The sequence below is a fragment of the Hyperolius riggenbachi genome, chromosome 2, assembly GCF_040937935.1.
Source record: "Hyperolius riggenbachi isolate aHypRig1 chromosome 2, aHypRig1.pri, whole genome shotgun sequence".
NCBI classification, from domain to species: Eukaryota; Metazoa; Chordata; class Amphibia; order Anura; family Hyperoliidae; genus Hyperolius; species Hyperolius riggenbachi.
The window spans coordinates 228,329,252-228,345,139 of NC_090647.1; the positions used below are offsets into that span (position 1 = coordinate 228,329,252).

General features: G+C 44.6%; 1 protein-coding gene across 2 annotated transcripts in view; it reads right to left on the minus strand.

Moving 5' to 3' along the window:
• The window catches only part of CHST10 (carbohydrate sulfotransferase 10), a 67,282-nt gene extending 57,981 nt beyond the window's left edge, over positions 1-9,301 (minus strand). The window contains exon 1 of one of the 2 annotated variants that reach the window (XM_068268272.1): positions 9,168-9,301. The gene's annotated coding sequence lies outside the window, so the exon portion shown is untranslated. The other variant, XM_068268273.1, reaches the window with a different exon arrangement.
• Positions 9,302-15,888: the final 6,587 nt, after the last annotated feature.

A 15,888-nucleotide genomic window follows, 5' to 3' on the forward strand; every position in this document is an offset into this window, starting at 1 on the left:
TCTAACTAGCCACAAGGCATGTATAATGTATAATAGGTGGCAACCCTGCCCCTTGGTCCCTGAACCCCATGCGGGTCATGTGATCGGGAGCCGGCGAACGGCAGCAGAGGGTGTTCTGCTGTGGAGCAGTCTCTGGAAGCAGTAAAAGAATACACACTGTCATGATCTCTTCTGTAGCATCTGCTGCGGGCTGTAGTTGTACTGCAGTCGAGCAATTCTGATTGCTTTTTATGCATTCGCTTGCATAGGGGTTGCACTCACACTTAGGCCCCATTCACACTATAACGTTTTGCCGGCGATTTCGGCAAAACGCTCAAGCGCTAGCGCCTTTTAAAGTGCTAGTGCAATAATAACCTATGGGCTTGTTCTCACTTGGGAGATTTGCGTTAATCGCCGGCGATTAACGCAAATTGCCCCCCCCAAAAAAATTTGTATCCTGCACAATTTTCAGGCGATTTCCCGGCGATCGAGTTTAGTGCTATAGAAGCGCTTATCGTGATCGCCGGGAAATCGCCCCAAGTGTGAATGGCGTTAATCGCCAAAAAACCCCAGAGCAAGACGCTAGCAAAAGCGCTAGCGTTTTGCAAGTGTGAATGGGGCCTGAATGTTGATTCCATCTGCAACCGCTCTGCAGTTCATGGCAGCTTGGGATGCAGTTATGAATCCAAACATTGGCCTGGTGCACACCAAAAACCGCTAGCAGATCTGCAAAATGCTAGCAGATTTTGAAACGCTTTTTCTTAATTTTCTGTAGCGTTTCAGCTAGCATTTTGCGGTTTTGTGAAGCGTTTTTGGTGTAGTAGATTTCATGTATTGTTACAGTAAAGCTATTACTGAACAGCTACTGTAACAAAAAACGCCTGGCAAACCGCTCTGAAGTGCCGTTTTTCAGATCGGTTTGCGTTTTTCCTATACTTAACATTGAGGCAGAAACGCATCCGCAATCCAAAATCTGCAGCAGCCCGGGAGTATGCGTTTCTGCAAAACGCCTCCCGCTCTGGTGTGCACCAGCCCATTGAAATACATTACCCTTGCGGATCCGCACCCGCAAGCGGATCGCAAACCGCAGCCGAACCGCTCTGGTGTGCACTAGGTCATTATCTGTTGCTGCTGAGTTGCAGTTACTTTCATGCATGTTACATAATTTTGTCTGCCTTTTCCGGCTGTCAGCTTGTGACTGATTACCATTCACCTGTGTGGAAATTTGCATGTCTGCTCTCATTGAATGACCTCAGTATAAAGGGTTGCTTCCTGCAAGCATGCTCCGCCCAACATAATTTCAGCTCTGTTTAAACTGTTACTGGGTCCTTTGATACTGTGAATTATATTTCCTTGCCTTGATACTTTCTAGAGCAGTTATCTTGTGGAGCTACGCTTATATATTTTCCCACGGGGACATATATGCGTACTCCTTTCTAGTGCAGAGATATTTTGTATTGTTTGTATTGCCTAGGTTAGTTCACTGTATTGCACCAGATCTAGCTAGTCTCCCTTGCATATGTTATATATTAGTTCATTGCCAATATATACATATTCTAGTCAGCGTTTGTTATTTTCCTTGTACTCGTGCTACGGTGATATATCAGTGCCGCTGATCTATATGTACTCAGAGGCCTGGTGCACACCAGAGGAGTTTTTCTGAGCGTTTTGAGTTTTTAAATTTGCTGCTAATGTTATCCTATGTGTCTGTGCACACTGGAGCAATGAGGTTTTGTAAAAAACCCCATAGCATTACATTGGGAAGAGCTTTTAGAGGTTTCAAAAGCTCTTCCCAATGTAATGCTATGGTTTTTTTTTAACAAAACTTCATTGCTCCAGTGTGCACAGACACATAGGATAACATTAGCAGCAGATTTAAAAACTCAAAACGCTCAGAAAAACTCCTCTGGTGTGCACCAGGCCTAAGTGTTGTTATCCTGTGTTTTAGCTTGTCAGTTTTAGCACGTTTTGGTAGGTTGTGCTTATCGTGACCACCCGTGCATAGGGCTGGTGCACACCGAGCGGCTTTTTCAGCGTTTCTGCAGCCGCTTGCGGCTGCGGATCCGCTTGGTCAATGTATCTCAATGGGGTGGTGCACACCAGAGCGGGAGGCGTTTTGCAGAAACGAAAAATGCTGAGGTGAGGCATTTTTTGGATTTCGGATGCGTTTCTGCCTCAATGTTAAGTATAGGAAAAACGCAAACCGCTCTGAAAAACGCCTGTTCAGAGCGGTTTTGCTGGCGTTTGTTACAGAAGCTGTTCAGTAACAGCTTTACTGTAACAATATATGAAATCTACTATACTGACAACCGCAGCAGCAATCCGCAAAACGCTAGCAAAACGCCATAGAAAAATAAAAAAAAAGCGTTTCAAAATCTGCTAGCATTTTGCGGATCTGCTAGCGGTTTTTGGTGTGCACCGGCCCTCAGATAGCGTAGTCCTGTTTGTGCGAGCTAGCCATTGCTGCGGTTGCTATTGGTGCTTAGGATTAGTAATTCCTCCAATACAGCAGCCAGTTAAAAGTGGATTACTCTTCCACATCCAACTAATGAAACAGAACAGATAAACTTCACTTGTATTGCTTCAGATCTGTAAATCCAGTTCCACATAGATGCCATCACCTCACCCCACTCAGTGTCAGACACCAGATAGTAAGGTCTCACAGCAAACCTTCCAACTTTTTGAGATAAGAGGGGTACTTAAGCCACACCACACATCCCTAGTCATGCATACCATAAAGATTTCATAAGAAATGTTGTTTTTAGAGTTCAAACCACACTGGTACTTTCCATTCTTGTTCATTTTCCTTTATATTCACAGTAGAAAATATGAAATATATCAATTTGAAGGATGGGAATACAGTTTAGAGTCAATTAAACATTTTTTCAGTTAAAAAAATACATATATTTACGTAGAACTGTACATCAGTCCTGAAAGAGGGGAAACATGATGGAGAAAGAGGCACAGAGTGATTGGATTCCCAAAGAGGGACAGTTGGGAGCTATGTCACAGGTCAGATATTGCTCATGTTCAAATCCAAAGCATTTCTAGTCAATGGTGGCTTAGAGACTGGGCGGTGAACAGCTGGTGCTCCATGGAAATCATGCAAAAAATGCTCAAATGGTGCATTATCCTTTTTTAAAGTTTATTGTAAAACCATAAACATATAAAAACATAAAACCCCAGATGTCCTTAACCATGTTAGTCCAATAAGCCGAAGCTTTGTCTAAAAACTACAGTGACATAAAAACAAAAATACTGCGGTGTTGTGTGGAGCCCTCTGCTCCCCACTAGAGGGTTGACTCAATCTCCCTGCGGCTCAGAGGCTGTGCCTGCCTCCCATGTCCTAGGTCATACTTGAACCGATTTTAACTAGCAGTGACATTAAGGACCTATTTCCACTACACGCGGATTCTGTAGAAAACTGACTCCAATTAATGCCTATGGGAAATCTGCATCAGAAAAATCACGTTTAGCGGAAACGGGCCCATAGAAATTTATCGGAGTCAGGTTTTCTGCATCCAGAATCTGCGTGTAGTGGAAACAGGGCCTAACCCTCTTGACCATCTCATCTGCCTCATCAGCAGGAGCTAAACTGCCTTATGACAGGTGAAAGTGACAGTTTGAATTTTCTAACTGCCGTCACTTTCATAGCTTTGAATTTCGACTCAGTGGGATTATTTAAAATGCTGAGAGTAAGTATTAATGTCAGAGTCCAAATACTTTGCATAGTTGGTCGCTGGTGGGCAGTCAAATTTTGAAAACATGCACGGGTTCAACAGCTAATCAAATTTCACCTATTGTTTTCAATTGAGAGATTCAAACTGCTCTCATTCTTACATTATTGATGCCAAGAGCCCCAAAGTTCACACAGTTGGTCATTGGGTGACCGTTTCAGGGTTAGAAAAAGTGGGCAGAGCCACCACCACCCAATAAGATTTCACTCATTGATGGGCAGAGCCAGCACCAACCAATAAGATTTCACTCATTGATTCTCAGTTGAGAAAGTAAAACTGCGACCATTATTACACTTTGAACGCCTGGCTTCCCAAACGACTGCATGGCTAAACAGCCTAGACTAAGGATCTCTGTGAGGGCAGGGCTGCATACCATCATACAGCAATATATACACGCGGGAAGCTTTTCTGATGCTGAATCCAGGATAATTAACTGTATTATGACCAGGAGAGGGCTGGGACCTTTTGGCTTGGGGGGAAAACAAACTAGAAGCCCATTATCATGGCAGCCCCTCCCCAAATGATGTCACACACACCCCACGTGGCTATGCTGATAGTTACATGGGGCGCCAATGTGGAAATACAGCAAGGACACTTGAGGGACAGCGTGACAGGAAAAGTACATTTTGAGGGACAACGGCCAGGGTTTCCATCGTGTCTATCATTCGTGATTATCGTACCTATTCAACCACATTGGCCAGAGATTTCCCAACATCTCAGATTAAAACATTTAACCAATTTCCACTCAAAAGTTTCATCTGATTCGATAAAAATTATCAAAACAGTTGGTTGATCGGCCAAGTCAACAGATGTATGGTCACTTTAATTCCCCAAGGCCAACCCCCCCCCCCCCCCCCCCCCACAACTGACCACCCTCCTGGCACCATGATCTCTGCTCCACTACTGTTAATTCCCAAAGTTTTGGTATACCTCCTTCCATCACTGTTGTCACCAAACCCCCCCCCCCTCCCCCCCACAACATCCATCCAACAACCATGCCTTGCTTACCTGCTTTTTATTGGTGGTCAGTGGCAATGCATCACTGCTTGCCCACCACTCACTTCACTATAGTATGACACCCTAAAGGCCACATACATACTCCGTAATGACAGGTGGAAAAGCCATTCTGATTCGATCATAGTGAGAGAGGCCTCGTGCACACCGAGTGTTTTTTGGAGCGATCCGCCGGCCGCATCCGCCTGGAAAAACGCTTAGCTAATGTATTGCAATGGGATGGTGCACACCGGCGGTTTGAGGTTTTTGCCAAGCCGCAAATGCGCCTCCTGCTGCGCGTTTGCGGTTTTTGGAAGCGTTTCGTCCTCAATGTAAAGTATAGGAAAAGCGCAAACCGCTCTGAAAAACGCTACTTCAGAGCGGTTTGCCAGGCATTTTTGTTACAGAAGCTGTTCAGTAACAGCTTTTACTGTAACAATATGTGTAATCTGCTACACAAAAACGCACCCAAAACCGCTAGGTATGTTTAGAAAACCTCTCTAAACATACCTAGAATCGCTCTAAAATCCGCTCCCAAAACCGCTAGCGTATTGCGGATCTGCTAGCGGTTTTGGTGTGCACTGGGCCAGAATCTGTCAGTAACAATTATCACCAGCTTTAGGTTAGGGTTACTAATAAGATTGGGATGATTAAATTGTGAGAGTAAGATGGGGGACAGAGTATAGGGTAACAGGAGAGAGCAGGCAAAGCAGGTGGTTTCAGCACATGGCACTCAGCGCAGGGCGCCAAAACCCGGCACCTCACTGCAGCAATGTTATGTTGCACAGAGCATGTAAGGGTAGTTCGGAGCTCCGGCGATCACCGGACCCCGAGTTACACCTCCCTCTGAGTTGCAACGACTCGGAGGGGGAATAGTATGCAACACTGCTAGGAAGTTTAGCGGTAGCATGGAGAGCCGATGTGATGAAAGAAATAGCAACCCATTACTTTTTGCAACTTGCTGACTGTGTATAACTGAGCATGCGCAGCTTCTCTCGGGCATCTCGCCTGTAATTATTTGCAACCGCCGGTGTCCTGCGATTAAGCCGTTATTTCTTCTTTCAATGGAGTTATTAAATGCCATCACGGGAGGGTTATAAGTTGTCACCAAGGGGGGTAATTACTTCCCTCCAGTTATTAGTTGCTATCAAGGAGGGGGTTTAGTTACCTCCAGGGGGGGTTATTAGTTGTCCACCAGAGGAGGATTCTGCATGAGAATAGGGTTAGGTTGCATTTTCTGATAGCTATAAATTAATGCAACCGGTTGCAAAATGTTATAAAGTTGCAAAAATGTTCACCACACCGTCACCCGGCTCTTCATGCGCCCAACTCACGGATGCCGTACAAACACGTACGTGGAGAAGGTGAGAGGCAGTAAGGAGAGGGGGGAAAAGCTGAAAGAGAGGGAAGATGATATTTGCCTCACCAGGATTACACATTTAGGCCTCTTGCACACTGCAAGGAATTCAGATTCAGATTCCGCTTTTTAATCTGTTTTTACTTCAGATTCAGATTCAGATTTGCAGTTTGCCCCTTGCACACTGCAAATCTGAATCTGAATCGGAGGTAAAAACTGATTAAAAAGCGGAATCTGAATCTGATTTGCTTGCAGTGTGCAAGAGGCCTTATTTAGCATTCCTGTATGACAAGAAGACACAGACAACCCAGCACTAGGGGAAGAGGGAAACAAAGGTGAATGAGGGAGGGCTGGTGCACATCAAGAGTACTTCTGAGCGCTTTTCAAATCTCCAGCTAATGCTACCTTATGAGGGTGTTCCCACAGCAGCATTGTGATTTTTTTTAAAAATCGTAAACGCGCTGCATGTAGCATTTTTTTGGGGGGAGTGATTCAGCAGGAATGACTGAGCAAAAACGCTAATTTATTCAAAAATCCCCTCTCAAAATCGGTTCACAAATCACTAAGGCCCCTTTTACACTTAATCAGTTGGTGTGCGTTAATACGTGTTGGTATGCGTTAGTGCGCGTTGGTACGCGGTTTTTCCATAGCAGTGCATTGGGAAGAAGATTTCAGTTAGAACGTGTTAAGTGTAAAAGGCGCCATAGGAAAACATGGGACTTACTTTGAAAATCAGTTTTCTTTCCGTTTTAACTGAGAGCAACTGATTAAGTGTAAAAGGACACTAAGAGCTAGCTATTGAGATTTTTGCAGTCCCTCATCACACAGAGGCTCCTTTCCTGTAAGGGCTAGTTCGCTAGCCCGCGATCGTGTTCGGCTCCGCGATCTGAAACAATCTTGCGATTCAAGTGCAATTTGCACTTGTGATTCCCTTTTGATAGAACAAGAATCACAGCGCAATCGCCCCTGAAACGCTGCATTGATAGAAATTGCTAACCACTCGCTAGCGATCAGCAAAGCGCTGAAGAATCGCCAAGTGTGAACCAGCCCTAATACAACTCCTGTCTATGCCAAACACAAGTGTGTAAGCAGCCCTCCTGGGCCCATATGCAATTCACTTTTTCACCTGAGTTTCCTCCTAGGCGATATTTTCATACGTTGTCATAAAATGCTATTTAAACCACCAGCAAGCAAGAAAATGCTCAAAATTTTGATAGTACCTCTTCACCAACTTTTTGGTACTTTTTTCAGTTGTAAAATGCTGAAATTTTAGTTTTCAGAGATGAAAATTATCTCCTAGGAGAAAACTCAGGTGAAAAAAAATTATTGCTTATGGGCCCTGGAGTCTAGGGACTGTCTAAAACTTTTCAACCTTTTTCAATACCTTATCTGCACATGTAATTGTGATGGACCAAACAGATCTTTTCCCACTGACCCTCCAAGCAAGTCTGCTCTGCATCATGCTGTGTATGTCCCCTTCACCCCCATCCATTTGCTCTGTAATGGCCCATACTCACGGGCTACAATTGTCACCGCAACCACATGGCATGCACGTGTTGCGGTGATAGGTCGCCCGTGAGTATGGCACGCGCACCCCGAACCGTTGCTGCTGTCGCCAGGCGATTGGCGCGGTCAATAGCCTGGCGACAGTTGCCGCCGCAACTGTCGCTAGTCCGCATGTGTATGCGGACTAGCGACAGCAACCTATAGCCAACACACTGAGCTTCCGGCGGGGGGGGAGGAACGTCGGCGACAGCTTCCGTCGCACCAGTAATCCCCTCTTCCGCAGTGTGTATGCGGAGGGACCCGGCGACGAGCTGTCGCCGGTCTGTCGCGCACACGCTCCCGTGTGCTAGCGGCTAGCAACAATTGTAACCCGTGAGTATGGGCCATAAGGGCTGGTGCACATCAAGAGCGCTTCTCCACTTTTAAAAACTCCAGTGCTTTGGAAAGCACTTGGCGTATGTATGTATGTATGGGATGGATCACACCAGAGAGATATAATTTTCTCCCAAATGCAGGTCCTGCAGCATTTTTGCACCTCTCCGAGGCAATTCAGCCTCAATGTTAAGTATAGGAAAGTGGAAAAGAGCTCTGAAAAGCGCTAGAACAGAGCGATTTTCCAAACGTTTGAGTTCCAGCTCTACTGTAACAAAAAATAAAGGTTCTTTTCTGTTAGCCGGGCGCAACCACTTGGTGGCGCTAAAACTCCGTTAGCCGGGCGCGACTGAGCTAAGTAATGTAGAATGTAATCTCCCTCGCCAGCGCTCGCAGGTAGCAGAGTTACATCTTTCCCTACTATCCATGGCGTCCTGGTGGGGGAATAGTAAATAATGCCGCTGGGATTTTGCAGGCCGAGGGGGATTATATTCTACATTACTTAGCGCCACCTAGTGGTTGCGGAATAGTACCAAAATAAAAAACGCTACACCAAAAATCGCTAGGCATGATTAGAAAATCGCTAGGCACATGCCTAGAATCGCTCTGAAAAATCACTTCAACAAGCGCTGAGCATTTGCAATTATGCTAGCGCGTGCTTTTTTTTCCTTCAGCCAGCCAAGCCTAGTGGTTCCCATTGCATTATACAAAAATAAACCTGATTACATCAGGCACTGGACTGGCCCTAAATCACTGAATGAGAGGCGGCCCTGGGGGGAAATCTTCCCCCTTCCCAGTAACTGTAAAACCTCACATCCTTTACTATTTACCTATTGGCTACTGCAATACACAGGGCAAGAAGATAGTTACAGGAATTTGCGGAAGGGAGAGGATGAGGATGGATGGCCTCAAATGAAACCAACTGCAAACTGCTCTATTTAGGTGCAGGGAACAGTACATCAGAAGAAGCAATGCTAAACATATACAATTTAGCATCAACTATCGTTTTTGGCACATTATCATATATACAGTGTCTGAATATATAGGACTATCAGTGCTAAACACATACAATTTAGCAACAACCATTGTTTTTTGGCACGTTTGTCATAAATACAGTAAATATAATTGTACAGACGTTTACTGCAGAAGCGTTGCTAGGAATACATCAATACTGCTCCTCCAGCAGTGCCTGCTTCTGGGCTCTGCCTGCTGTCCTCGCCTACCTTGCAGCCGTGCCCAGTGCGTTCAACATGCTGGCCTGGCAGCAGCTACAGACCCCCGAGCGCAGGAGCCCCTGGCAGACGTTAAATTCCTGCGGTGGTACAACACAGCTGATGACATCACAGTCATGTGACAGTTCACGGGTTTTTGCATCATGCGTCATGTGAGCAGCACCACTGCTGGCGCTGGGAGTCCTGATGATGGTGGGCTGCGAGGGCACTGAGCAGCTGATGTGTGATGTTCTAGCTTTACAGACAGCCCTCTGTAAACGGAAAATGCATGCATAGCGATTTGGGATGTGATGCCCAGAGAGGCTTTCTAACTACAGACAATACCAGAGGTCACCTCAAAAGCAGAGCTGATTAGAAAGGCTCCAGGCACAGCATGGTGCAGAGCAGACTTGCCTGGAGGGTCAGTGGGAAAAAATCTGTTTGGTCTCTCACCATTAGTATAATGACTGCATGTGCAGATAAGGTATTAAAAAGGTTGAGAAGTTTTTGACAATCCCTGGACTCCAGGAGGGCTGCTTACAGACTTGTGTTTGGCATGGACAGGAGTTGTATTATAGGAAAGTAGCCTCTGTGTGATGTGAGACTTCAATACAGATAAGCTCTCTGCTCCATCTCAAGCCATTCTCAATTTCTCTCCACTCCCCTCTCTGGGCTACTGCACGCCAAAATCGTAATAGCAATCGATAGCGCTTAGTGATTTGCGATTGTGATTTTGTGAAGCGATTTTTGAATGAGCGTTTTTGCTCAATCATTCCAGCTGAATCGCTCCCCAAAAAAGGCTACATGCAGCGCATTTGTGATTTTTTTTTTCCAAAATCGCAACGTTGCTGTGGGAACACCCTCATAAGGCAACATTAGCCAAGCGCTTTTCAAATCGCCCACAAGGCAAACCTAGGGCCTGGAGAGCGAATCAGGTAAAAAGGGCGCAGGAGCCCTTATTGAAAAAACAGCGCCACCGCAATTGGCGGCAAACAAGGGAAATTTGGGCGCATGGTGGTGGCTACTATCTTTGAAATTTACCTTCTTTCTTGCTATGCCACGAATTGCAACCTTTTGCTCATAATACAATGCCGATGTTTTACTATCACAATCCAGCAATAGAATAACGCTAATTCTAGTGCTATTCTACAAGCGACAATATCTTGCACACTTTTTTTGTCTGGGTGCCTGTATTACATGTATGCCTGGAGAGAGTCTAGGGGCCTGTTGGATGTAAGCCCCCCCCCAATCTTACTAAATAATTTAGGGCCCGTTCACACTACACGCGTTTCCAGCCGCGTTTTGGAAACGCTTGCGGGTGGCCCGACACGCACGACATCAGACAGTGCATAGAGTGCACTGTCTGATGTTCACACTGCATGCGTTCCCGGACCTGTGCGGTCCGGGAACGCATGCTGCACGCAGATTTGGCCGGTTCACATTACAAACGCGGATGGCCACGCATGCGGAACGCAACGCGTACGAACGCACGCCATCCGCGTTTGTATGCGTTGCGGGGCTGATCCCATCACTGAAAAGTGAATGGGACAGCCGCGCGTTTTTGCTAAATCTGCGTGCAGCATGCGTTCCCGGACCGCATGCAGTGTGAACATCAGACAGTGCACTCTATGCACTGTCTGATGTCGTGCGTGTCGGGCCACCCGCACGCGTTTCCAAAACGCGGCTGGAAACGCGTGTAGTGTGAACGGGCCCCAAAAACGCGCGGCTGTCCCATTCACTTTTCAGTGATGGGATCAGCCCCGCAACGCATACAAACGCGGATGGCGTGTGTTCGTACGCGTTGCGTTCCGCATGCGTGGCCATCCGCGTTTGTAATGTGAACCGGCCCTAAGGTGACCATCAGTGAGGGCAGAAAGTTTATCCTGCCTAGGGCCCCTTTTTAAGAGTAATCCTTTTGTGATGGTTTATATCATATGCAAACTGTTCTATAGTGTTTTTTTTTTTTTAAGTGTGTGTATTTTTAAGAAGAACAGTCCAGAGACACTATGCTGGTTCTCATTAACTGGAGGGTCAAAATTAATTAAAGTGAAAATGTCACTTTTGTTGGGGGAAAATGTGCTTTCAGGCCTTTTTTTTTGAGTGTTTAGGGAGCTCTTTCAATTGCTAGTGATTTCCCTAATCGCTCTGCCAATGCAAATGGATGGGACAGGTGACTAGAGCGATTGCGTTTAAGAAAATTGCAATCGCAGGATATGCAGCATTTTGGGAGCGCTTCCATTCTAATGAATTGTATAGGAGCAGGGAAATCACTACCAAATCGCTAGCAATTGCCAAAGTGTTTTGCGCTTTCTAGTGGGTTCCATGCCTCATATGGGCTGTATATTGCAAGGATTAATGGCAAAGTTTATTTCAGCTTTTTTATGTGCCCACGGTATATATAATAAAATGTGGGAGATTGCAAAGTTTGTTGCCAGTTAAAGAGGAACTGAGCAAATTACAACTTTGAAGATATAATGTGCTCACAGCATTGAAAATAGAAAATACAGCAATACGACAGTATCTAGCTAAGCATCACCTACTGTTAAACATTTTTGATAAGTGGATTCCTGTATCAAATTTAGGCTATCGCCATCTTGAAAATGCACACAATTTTTTTTTCTGTTTTTTGTGCGTTTGTTATTCTGGTATAGGTGCTCTCAGTCACCAGTTGCTATCCTAGAATTGGAACACGGAATGCTGTGGCTTAGAGATATGGGAGGAGAGTTTACATGACCTAATAAGGTAATAGGAGGAGACGGACTATACTGTCTAAAATATGTAAGGAGGCCATTAGTAAAGACTCCACATTTTGTCTCGTATCTACTTTAATGAACTAATCCAATGTATGAAAAATGAGCCTTCTGCTGTATGCTCATAATCCCCCCTACTTGAAAAGCAAGAGTTTCTGGATACTCTCAATTTTTAATATCATCAGTCATCAGGGGAATACTTAATAAAATGTGCTACTTACCGGGGGCCTCCTCCAACCCCGAGCTCCCGGCATGTCCCTCACCGCAGCTCTCCGCCGCAGCTCTGTCCCGGTCCCCGGCGATGACGTTAGGGCGACCTCCAGGTCGGCCTGTACCGCGCCTGCACGAGCGGCGCTGTCAATCACCGCCACGTGGGCCGGAGCAGAAGCAGACTGCGCAGGCGCAGTAGCTCTGCACCTGCGCAGTTCGCTCCAGCCCACGAGGTGGTGATTGACAGTGCCGCTCAAGCAGGCACAGTACAGGCCGACTTGGAGGTCGCCCTAACGTCATCGCCGGGGACCAGGACGGAGCTACGGCGAACGGCTGCAGGGAGAGCTACGGCGAGGGATGTTTGCAAGGCTGTTAGAAGGCAATAAATCATTAATCTGCCCTGCGGATGCGGCGAATCTAGTGGGGCATTCATGTAGAACAGGATTATATGAAAAAATCAGGTAAAAACATGAGACTTTAGAGTCTCTTTAAAAGGGAAATGCTAAGAAGGATTTTCTCTCTTTTTACTGTAGAAAAATCACTAAAATCATAACGTGGACAGTACAATACATGTTATGTAAGTAGAGCAAGTATTTATCTACTTACAGTATATATGTGTTGTTTTTTTTTCTGAGATAGTATGGCTGACAGCTAACCTGAGGTCAGGATAGACAGCACAGCCACCCTACTCTGCCTGCAACCAGACCAGGCTACAGCACCAGCATGGAGGAAAGGCTGGGCACAATAAGGGGCCACCAAGTGTCCTGGCCTTGGACAATAAAAAAGTACGCACAAGTTTTTAAAGTTTTCCTCACCTCAGGTACACTTTAAAATTAGTAATGCAAGTATATTGCACAGCTTCAGTTTAAAGCCCTAATTTACCGTCCCAGAGATTTCCTTGTTAATAATGAATAGAAACCTATGGCACTATGTGCATAATTTTCCTACCTGATGAAACTGATCTACAGAAATTCTCTTTGGAAAAATCAAGCGAACCAGTAGAGATGTGTTTCCAAATATAGAGCTGCCAGCAGAGTGTGAGTTTCCTTCTCTGCACAGAGTCATCACCTGGCTGTATCTGACACCTGCTCCCTCCTGTGGACAGGGCTAGCTCTGTGTTCACAGGGAAAGAGTGGATGGTGTCAGCTCTTCCCTGATGGGAAGGGGACAGAATATGGACAGCTCCTAGACCACTGTTCACTACAGGCAAGCTCCATCTGGTCGGGTACTGAAAAAATAAATAAATATATATATATAAATATATATATATATATATATATATATATATATATATATATATATATATATATATATATATATATATATATATATATATATATATATATATATATATATATATATATATATATATATATATATATAGTAAATTGTTGGTTGTTACGACAAAACATGTCAGAGACACACACAGTGATATTTGAGAAGTGAAAGGAAGTTTATTGGATTTACAGAAAGTGTGTGATAATTGTTTAAACAAAATTAGCCAGGTGCATACATTTGGGCACCACAAAAAAGTAATGAAATCAATATTTAGTAGATCCTCCTTTTGCAGAAATTACAGCCTCTAAACGCTTCCTGTAGGTTCCAATGAGAGTCTGGATTCTGGTTGAAGGTATTTTGGACCATTCATCTTTACAAAACATCTCTAGTTCATTCAGGTTTGATGGCTTCCAAGCATGGACAGCTCTCTTTAACTCACACCACAGATTTTCAATTATATTCAGGTGTGGGGACTGAGATAGCTCTCCAGATCGTTGTACTTGTTCCTCTGCATGAATGCCATAGTGGATTTTGAGCAGTGTTTAGGGTTGTCGTCTTGTTGAAAGATCCATCCCCGGCGCAGCTCCAGCTTTGTCACCGATTCCTGGACATTGGTCTCCAGAGTGTGCTGATAGTGAGAGGAATCCATGCGTTCAACTTTGACATGATTCCCAGTCCTTGCACTGGCCACACAGACCCACAGCATGATGATGGAATCACCACCATATTTTACTGTAGGTAGCAAGTGTTTTTCTTGGAATGCTGAGTTGTTTTTCCTCCATTCATCACACCCTTTGTTATGCCCAAATAACTCAATTTTAGTTTCATCAGTCCACAGCACCTTACTCCAAAATTAAGCTGGCTTGTTCTTTTGCATACCTCAAGTGGCTCTGTTTGTGCTGTGGGCAGAGAAAAGGCTTCCTCTGCATCACTGTCACATACAGCATCTCCTTGTGTAAAGTGCGCCGAATTGTTGAACGATGCACAGTGACTCCATCTGCAGCAAGATGATGTTGTAGGTCTTTGGTGCTGGTCTGTGGGTTGACTCTTACTGTTCTCACCATTCGTCACTTCTGTTTATCCGAGATTTTTCTTGATCTGACACTTCAACCCTTAACTTGAACTGAGCCTGTGGTCTTCCATTTCCTCAATATGTTCCTAACTGTGGAAACAGACAGCTGAAAACTCTGAGACTGCTTTCTGTAACCTTCCCCTAAACCATGATGGTGAACAATCTTTTTGTCTTCAGGTCATTTGAGCGTTGTTTTGAGACCCCCATGTTGCTACTCTACAGAGAAAATTAAGAGGGACACTTACAATTGAACCCCTTAAATATTCTCTCATAATTGGATTCACCTATGTATGTAGATCAGGGGTCACTGAGCTAACCAAGCCAATTTGAGTTCCAATAAATAGTTCTAAAGGTTTTGGAATCCATAAAATGACAACCGTGCCCAAATTTATGCACCTGCCTAATTTTATTTAAACAATAATTGCACATTTTCTGTAAATCCAATAAACTTAATTTCACTTCTCAAATATCACTGTGTGTCTCGTATATATTCTGATGCCTGCACCGACTTCTGCCTGGATTTTGACTACTCTCTGCGGCAGGCCTGCACCAACCTCTGCCTTGATTTTGACTACTTTCTGTCTGCCTTATTTGTACAGTTTTACCATTTTTTTAAGTGTGGAGAGGCAAGGCTGGCACTGCATTTGAGAGTTTTATTGACAAAACGTAAAACCCTTACAGGCAACGTGTTAAGGCAGATGCTATAGACAACTGAGTGGGTGCCAGGTTTGAGTCCCTTGGCGAATGACTGTTTTGTCGAATGCAGTGCCTCTCCTCTCCACACATATGACATGTCTATGCTTCTGTCTAATGCTTCTGTCTTTGAGCACGCATTCTAAGAGATTAGCCCCCTTACAGCCACCACTGCTTTTACAGGCCAGTCCGATCCCCCTGCTACAGAACTTCCCGAGTGCTGGAGTCTCACGTTTGCTCTACCTGACTTACAATTTTTTTTAAGTTTATTTATAAATTTAATTCAACAAATGTGTTCTAGACTTATATTTACAGTATATGCAGAATGTTTTGGTGAGTTATGACTTAAAGGGAACCTGAAGCGAGGAAAATTATTTAAAATAAACACACGACGTAGCTGCAAATGAATATTACATACTTACCTCACCGTCAGTTCCTTTCAGAGGCTCACCATTTTCTTCTTACAGTGATCCCTTCCAGTTCTGACAATATTTTGACATGTTCCTCCTGAATGTTAGTCAGTTATCTTCTTTCTATACTACGTTACATCTAAACTAAGTATATTCAGCATACAAGATAACTAACGAGACATAAATATATATAAGTAAAGATTAAGACCAGCGGTGACAGGGACAGAAAAAGTCTCTCTCTGTAAACCGGCTGTTGGTTTTATACGAACCAGAAAGAGTTAAATGTGACCATCTGATCCCTCCTCCCAAAACCTACTATT